The sequence below is a fragment of the Chrysemys picta genome, chromosome 6, assembly GCF_011386835.1.
Source record: "Chrysemys picta bellii isolate R12L10 chromosome 6, ASM1138683v2, whole genome shotgun sequence".
Lineage (NCBI taxonomy): Eukaryota > Metazoa > Chordata > Testudines > Emydidae > Chrysemys > Chrysemys picta.
In genome coordinates this window covers 68,309,902-68,318,715 of record NC_088796.1, presented here as the reverse complement: position 1 = coordinate 68,318,715, position 8,814 = coordinate 68,309,902, and positions in this window count along the sequence as shown.

The window sequence follows — 8,814 nt, the reverse complement described above, 5'->3', positions numbered from 1 at the left end:
TAAAGACTTTATCATAATGCTTATACACAAGTGGAATGAACTAAGATTGAACAGATTGAAGAGACCTGTGAAATGCAGGATTATATATGTGCATGTTCAAATCTGTATTATTCTAGAGATTTGTTAATAAACAGTGAAAACCAGTTCATCCATAGTTTTCTTACTGACCAGTGTGATATCTAAAGTTATAGTTTCTAGAGACTAGTGGGAAATGTATCTGTAGCTATTAAGAAACTGCACTGTACTATATACTCCTGAGAGCATTCTGTGTCAAAAAATTAAAAATTCTGCACACAATATTTTAAAATTCTGCAAATTTTATTTGTCAGATAAACATGGAGGCTCTGGCATGGCATTGGGGAGCACAGGCCACTGGTTGCGCAAAGGTGGGAGATCACTGTGCAGCTCCCCGCTCTCCCCCCCCCAAACACAGACTCAGCTGTGTGGCTGCACCCAACCCTGACATAGCAGAAGGACCAGCCATGCCCCTTTATGCCAGGTGCACCAGGTGTGAGCAGGCAGGCTCAGCAAGGCAGGATACAAGTGTGGAGGGATCCAGGTGTGGGTTGAGAGGGTTCTCTGTGGGGCAATCTGGGTGCAGGTGGCTCAGTAGGGGATCCAGGTGCGGGGGCTTGATGGGGTGTTCTGGGTGCAACGGTAATGGGACTCTTCAGGGGGGTCCAGATGAAGGTGGTTGGGGCTCAGCAGGGGGGTCTGGGTGTGGGGGGGCTAAGTTGGGGGTCCAGATTCTGGAGAGTGGGGCTCAGTGGAGTGGGGATCCAGGTGCAGCTGTTTGGGGCTCAGTGGGGTGGGGATTTGGGTGCGGTGGCTCATGGGGGTGGTGCAGGATGAGTGGGGCTCATCGGGGGGTTCTGAATGCGGGGGATGAGGCTTGGCGGAAGGATCTGGGTATGAGAGGGTCTCGGGAGGGGTGAGGCTTGGCAGAAGGAGCTAGGTATGATGGGGTCTTGGATGCACAGGGGTTGGGCAGACGGGGGAATAGCTCCCTGTACAGGGAACCCTCACCCTGCAGCTGAGGAGCGATGGGTGCAGGAAGAGGGGCAGGGGAGATTTGCAGAGCTTCCTGCAGCTGGGGAGATATCTGGAGGTGGGTCTGATCCGGCCTTGGATGCTGTGCAGGGGAAGAGGAAGTCCCAGTCCCACCAGGACTAGCAGCTGAGCCTGCCACAGGATAGGAGCCACCAGCCAGGTCTTCCCCAGTCCCACCCCCTGCCCCTTGGTGATTTACCTCTTTGCCTGCTTCCCTGGGCACCTGAAACATAGTGCTGGAGAGGGCCGCATGACCGCTCTTGTGGCTTCCCTTTGCTTCCCCGTCAAAAAGTCATTTTTCTGCAGGAACGCAAAGAAATATGGGGGGGACATAAATTCTGCGCATGTGCAGAATTCCCCCAGGAGTAACTATAGTATGGACTATGGGGGTGTAAACTGCAAAGTGCACCAAAGTGTTTTGCTCTAACTGCCCCCATGTGGAAGCTGTTGGTGCAAACTAAAAGGTAGCTAGTTCATATTAAAACGAACTAGGCACCTTTTAGTTCATGCCAGTAGCATCGACACTGGGCAGTTAAAGCAAAACACTTTGGTGGCTCTGCAATTCACACGCTGTCTGGAGTGTAGTGCGGTGTACCCATAGCCTAAATAACTTTCCTCGGGTATGTAGATTATCTTCCAAGCGAGGTAGGGTGGAGGAGAACAAATACACAATAAAATACCTGAGTGGGTTATACAAGAGTATATAGCATTGTAAGTATTGTGGATAGTAGCATGGTATAAACAAAAGTTATTAGGAAGCATCTACCACCAAAATTTCAAAAATCTGTTTCCACTGTGCTAATATAACAGTCCCATTAAAGGGTAGCAGTAAAGCAACAGTTTCCATGTGGTAAGATGCATAAGCCTTCTTTTTCAGTAGCTGAGTGGCTATATGAACAGATTGCCTCAGTCTTTAGCCAGGATGCTGTGGTATAAGCATAGGCCATTACTGCCAAGCTACATAAATAATGACCCATGGCTGCTTATCTGAAAACCATAACTGCCTTCAAAGATCTTATATTAACCTGGCAACAGTTCTCATTCATCTTCACTCCTCCTCCTGTTTCTTGTATTAAACATTTATAATTAACACTTACCCTGCCTGTGACGGGTTGGATCACAGAAACCCCCTTGGGAGCTGCCACCCGATGTGCAAAGACTACCCCTGCTTCTGCTTTCCCTGCCAGCTCAGGACTCCAGCACCCTGTCTTGCTGAGCCAGACACTCCCGTCTGGCTCCAGACACAGACCCAGGGTCTGAATCACTTGTCCCAAAGCTGCAAGTTACCTGAAAACAGCGTACAGAAGTGCGCTTGTCTTTAGCACTCAGATGCTCAACTCCCAATGGGGTCTAAACCCAAATAAATCCGTTTCACCCTGCATAAAGCTTATGCAGGGCAAACTCATAAATTGTTCGCCCTCTATAACACTGATAGAGAGATATGCACAGTTGTTTGCTCCCCCAGGTATTAATACATACTCTGAGTAAATTACTAAACAAAAAGTGATTTTATTAAATACAGACAGTAGGATTTAAGTGGTTCAAAGTAGTAACAGACAGAACAAAGTAAGTCACCAAGCAAAATAAAATAAAATGCGCAAATCTATGCCTAATCAAACTAAATACAGATAATCTCACCCTCAGAGATGTTTCAGTAAGTTTTTCTCAGACTGGACACCTTCCAGGCCTGGGCACAATTCTTTCCCCTGGTACAGCTCTTGTTGCAGCTCAGGTGGTAGCTAGGGGATTCTTCATGATGGCTTCTCTCCCTCTCTGTTCTCTTCCCCCCCTTTATATATCTTTTGCATAAGGCGGGAACTCTTTGTCTCTCTGGGTTTCCACCCCCCCTCACTGGAAAAGCACCAGGTTAAAGATGGATTCCAGTTCAGGTGACAAGATCACATGTCACTGCAAGACTTCATTACTCACTTGCCAGCACACACATATACAGGAAGACTCACAGGTAAATACAGCCATCTGCAGACAATGGGAGTCATCAAGATTCCAAACCATCATTAATGGTCCACACTTTACACAATTACAATAGGCCCTCAGAGTTACATTTTATATTTCTAGTTTTAGATACAAGAGTGGTACATTTATACAAATCAGGTGATCACACTCAGTACATTATAAGCTTTGTAATGATACCTTACAAGAGACCTTTTGCATGAAGCATATCCCAGTTACGTTACATTCACTTATTACCGTATTTTCTCTAAAACCATCTCAGTTACATTATATTGACTTATTATCAAGTTTTTATAAAACCATATAGACTGCACAATGTCACACTGCCTTCTTAAGACCAATCTTACAATAAGCAGAAGATATAAATGCCACACATTAAGTGTGTTTGATGGTTAATTAAATGCACGACTAGAGGGGCGAGGGACAGAATTTCTAGTTTGCGTAGGATCTGTTCCCAGAGTTGGTACTATACATTATTTTATTGTTTTGGACACACAAACAAAAATCACTGCCTTTCTGAGGTTTCTTTGAATACTGATTTAGGTTTTTTAAATATTTGATAAATGCAAAGGTAACCAAGTGAATGGCAGCACAGAAGATTACATGGCAAAATTCTAAGAGGTGGCATGATTATAGATAGTGACTTCTGTATACTTAAGCAGATGATTGCAAAACATTCATTAGAAGAATTCACATCAGTTATAAAACACTTTCCAGATTGCAGGTCCCTTTGGCCCTAACATATTTTGATCCTATTTAAGCATGTCCAGTCTTGGAAAGTGGACTTGATTTAAGATGGGGTAGGAAGGGGTTATTATTTGAAATAAAATTATTGTAGGCTGTTTTCCCTCAGCAAGTCTTCACGTTTCTTGCCAGACTGGTTTATTTTCAATGCATCAATTTTTTTTTTTCCGGATACAACTGAATAGTATTTAAGGTGTTTGGCAGCTACTCGTCAACAGTTTACTTGTGGTGGTTTCTGGTGTTACTGTGATGTATTCTCAATTAGATTAAATATATAGGTGCGTTAGTCTGCTTCACAAAAATTGAGCTACAAGGATTCCTGAGGAGAAACTTTCTAACAGTGTATGAGTCTAGCTGGTTTTCTTTAACTTGCAATACAAGCTTTACAAATTACATTATCCTCACTCTAATACCAATTTCCAAAAAGTAATCTTTCCAAAAATGCTTAAAACCTATTTCCAGAATGTCAGTCAGATAAATCACTTATTTGAATCCAAATGAAATCTGTGATACTGGTAGACCAGGTGCCAGCTCATGTCAAGGCCCTTAGACCTCACTGAACACTCACAAATGCATAGCTGGAAACCAGTCTGGCTCACCTGTGTGTTAGCATTGTTAAAATAGATGTTAATATCAGAACTTGTTTAGTCTTTATGAAATGCTTGTAGCATGCTGCATGTATTGATCTCACTTATAACATGTATCCCATGTATTACATTGAGTATTTGCATTGTAAACCTCCATAACTCAAAAAGGAAAGAAGCATTAATTAATGTAAAATGCTGATCCTGCAACAAGCAGGGCTACTGAAACCAAATGAGCCTTTGTGAAACATCAAAAGACAAAGATTTTGTTGATTTCCCCCCCAAACATACACCCACGAAGAGGAGATGGGCACAAACTCATTTGAACTGTAGGGGAAGGGAATTAAAATCCCTGACCAGAATGAACTGTATCACTGTGCTGCTTGGAATTTAGAGGGCTATATTTCTAAGCGTAAGCAAGGGATCCCCAAGCTGCTCAGCTTCGGTTAGCCCTAAAGGATATAGAAAGCTTGCGTATCACAGCAGCTTCTATTACCTTTTGGAACCTAAGACTCTGAGGCCTGGTCTACACTGGGGGGGAGGGGGGAAATCGATCTAAGATACGCAACTTCAGCTATGAGAATAGCGTAGCTGAAGTCGACGTATCTTAGTTCGAATTAAAATTACTTACTTCGCGTCCTCACGGCGCGGGATCAACAGCCGCAGCTCCCTTGTTGACTTTGCTTCCGCCTCTCTCACTGCTGGAGTTCAGCAGTCGACGGGAGAGCGATCGGGGATCGATTTATCGCGTCTACACTACAAACGATAAATCGATCCCCGATAGATCGATCGCTGCCCGCCATAGTGTAGACGTACCCTAAATCCTTTGTATGTGTATATTTACCTGCCTTAACCTTGTAAATAAATCATTTCTTTTTCTTAATGAATACATCTTTAGTTAGTTTGTTGCAGATTGGCTACAAACCTTGTCTTTGGTGTGAGATCTGAGAGTAACCTGATTATTGTTGGGATTTTTTATGTAAGGGACCATCTATCACAAATGTAAGTTTGCCTGGTGCCAAAATAGACTGGAGTACCCAAGGGAGACTGCCTGTGACTCCATGGTTAGGCTGCTATAGTGCATGAGGAGTTCACACTTGTTACTTAGATTTCACCAACCAAGTATAGAACTCACATCCAATTTCGGGTTTGTGCCCTGGTTTGTAACAGTCTGTTCTGAGGCTGGAACTCAAGTTTGTGAGCCACTCCAGATGGCTTGACAAAAACAGGCAGACATATATACATATACCTCACACACCCAGGAAACAGCTTAAGCAGTGCCGCATTGCCCACTGCTAACATCACATAAAAATTGCATTTGTTACTAAGTAGATTAAGGAATACAGTTTCAAGCTGGAGCAATTCACTTTCTAAGCATTCAGGTCCGGTCTGCTCTAGAATGTTAGTAATTGGCCAAGCGAAGCAAGATCCTACAGTCAACTTCATGGCATTTCCCTGTTTGCTTGTATGTAATGAGATACCTTTGAATGCTGCATCCAGGCACTTCCAGAGATGCAGGGAATGTTCAAGGCATCAATAGGCAGAACCTACTGATTTTGCTGGAAACTGGAAATGCCTGAATGAGAGGAAAATCCAAGCCTCCAGACTATTGGTGCTGGAGACAGAGAATCTCTCTGGCTCTCCTTGCTGCTGCCTACCCATATCAGAGGGAGCAGAATAACTTGCTGAGTGGGAAGATTTAACTCCAGGCTATAGTCAACAGAAATAAGAAGGTCTTAGAGAAAGGCTTTTTTAAAGGAAAGTGGGATTCAAGGTGGAGGTGGTGGGGAGAAGAGACCTGAAGTGGGGAGGAAGCAGGGGTCCCATGGAAAGAAGGAAAATAGTGGTGATGGGGGAAGTGGAGTTGGAGGGGAATGTAGGGAAGCAGGGACCCAGTGTGAGGGAGAGCAGGAACAAACCTTAATTTTTCTGCTCAACCTGTGCAGATAATGAGTCTGAAAGAAGAGTCCCATATACAGGAAAAGAAAAGAAGGGTTCTATTGGGGGAAGGGTGTGAACTGGCGTCAGGAGGGAAGGGGATGGGGCTCAAGTTAATGAATCACTGAAGGGTAAAGGACAAAGCAACTCGAGTATAGGAGCTAATGAGTATCTGTAACTCCACCCAGACCCCCGCCCCCATCATCTCCATTTTTCTCCCTCACTCCGGACAAATCCTCTCCCCCACTAATTTGCTGCAGGCAGCGGAATCTCTGTGGTGTCCCTTGCTGATGCCTATACACATCACAGGTGGAAATAGCTCACTTTCGCATAGGTTGTACAGCTAGGCCTAAAGAAGGAACAAAATGTGTGACCGTCAAGTTACACTGTTGTGAAATGGAATGCTATATGGCCATCTCTAGCATTTTTTTGCTGAGAACCAGGTTTTCAGGGGGTACTGGAGCTAGTGTCATGATTATATTAGAATCTCCGGCCCCCTCACAAAGTTAATTCCTGCCTGAAGCCAGCAAAGTATTTCCCTTTCGTTCACTATTCTCACAGCAGGGAAGGGAGGAGGACGCAGCAGAGAGCCCAGCATAGATCCACTCCCTCCTGAAAGAAAGAATGACAGAACAACACTTCTAGGGTGACCAGATGACAGGAAGAAAATATCGGGACATAAGTGGGGGGTCACCGGCAGAGCAAAAAAAACCCAAAACCGAGTGTTGCCGGTGTAACGACACAAACAGTTCCCTCTCCCAATTCCCTACTGTGGCCCAGTGCTGCCAGCAGTGGGGGGTGGGAGGAAGCCGAGAACAGCTGAGTGCTGCGGGCAGTCAGAGGAGATTATGCACCCTCCCTTAGCTATGCATACCTACAGTTACCTCTGGTTTTCAGGAGAGGGGGGGGGGGGGGAACCAACCGAGAACAGCTGAGTGCTGCTGGCAGTCAGAGAAGAGGGTAAAAAAAAAAAAAAGCCAAGAACAGCCGAGTGCTGCCAGCAGAGAAAAAAAAAAAAAAAAGGCGGAGTGCAGCATCCCGACCCGTACGTGGGACAAACACCTAAATATCGGGACGGTCATGATTTTATCGGGACGTCTGGTCACCCTAAACACTTCTGCTTTTCCCCCTTTCCATTGTGGCAGACACTCTGAACTTTCCAGTCTCTCCACATTCAAAACATTTGAGCAGATCCTTAATCTGCGTCCCTTCCCTCCCATGCTGCTGTCTTTTCTTATACTCATTCTGCCTCCTGTTGCACTCAAATCTTCTGTGCAACAGAAACACTCAAAACACCACCTCTCCTTTTCTTGTGGCTCAATGTTTCTGCTGCTGCTGCCGCCACTGCTACTCCAGCAAAAAAATTGCCTGTGACCACTTTTGTTGTTAGACCAGCAAAAGAAAACATTCTCTAGTCTCTACTATGCCTTGATGAGCGGGGGTGCACAGAATCCTGCCAACTACACCAATTTCTAACTAGCCAGTCACCACTGCCTCATGGCCAGTCATGGCTATATGGTACCCTGCCTGTTTCCCCTTTTCAGAGCCTTTTAAGAACTCCACACAGTGCCTGGGGCTGGTTTAATAACCAACACACCACTCCTGCCTGGGGCTGGTTTAACAACCAAAACAATTCAAAACAATCCTTAAGGTCCCAAACTAAAGTACATCACCACAACACAAAAATTCATATTCAGCTCTGGCTTCTTTTAACATACACGGGGCTCTTCTGTCCCAGTATACTCTTCATAAACTCACTACTTTCAGTCCTTCCTAGATGGAGCTCAGCCTTCTGACTTTGTCTTTCAGGCCCAAACCCTTCTCCCAGTCGGTAGTCTCCTGTAGGAACCTCCTATACACCACAGCTCTATACCACAAATTCCTCCCCAGTTTCCTGTTCCCCTCTGATTCTTTAGAAACCAGCTGTCCTCTGTCAGGTCTCATCAAGAGACTGTTAATGGTCCCATTCCATCCTGTGAGAGTGAGCAACACTAATTGTCACGTGAGCATGCGCACACGCACAGGATGGGTAGGGGGAATTCAAAAATCAAGAGATCATAACCACAATATCTTTTTTTTTTAAATCATCTCAATTTTCAGGGGCACTCATGATTTTGGGAGGTCCAACATGTGATTTTTGAGGTTGGTAATACTGGGAATAGTCTACAACAATCAGAGCCTTGTGCAGCTACTAACTCACAACTCTGTGATTGTCATTAACTGTACAGCCTGCAGATATCTGCAATAAGATTAGCTGAAGACATTAGTAGCTAGTCAGAGCACAGGGCAGCGAAGCAAGGCGTTGTCCTCTAAGTCAGTGTAAAAAAAACAGGCAATGAAGCAGGATCCAGAATAATGTCAGCTCATCAGGATAGGCAAATCCTACCTAATTTTGTGGCAGTTGAACACTTTTTAAGTACAGACAGTTGTTTTTATTGTTCTTTCTTCAGAGCTCTCATTGGTTCACATTACTGCCTTCCCAATTGTTGATTTCATCCTGAATGTTCTAGCCCAGAAGTTTTCAAAC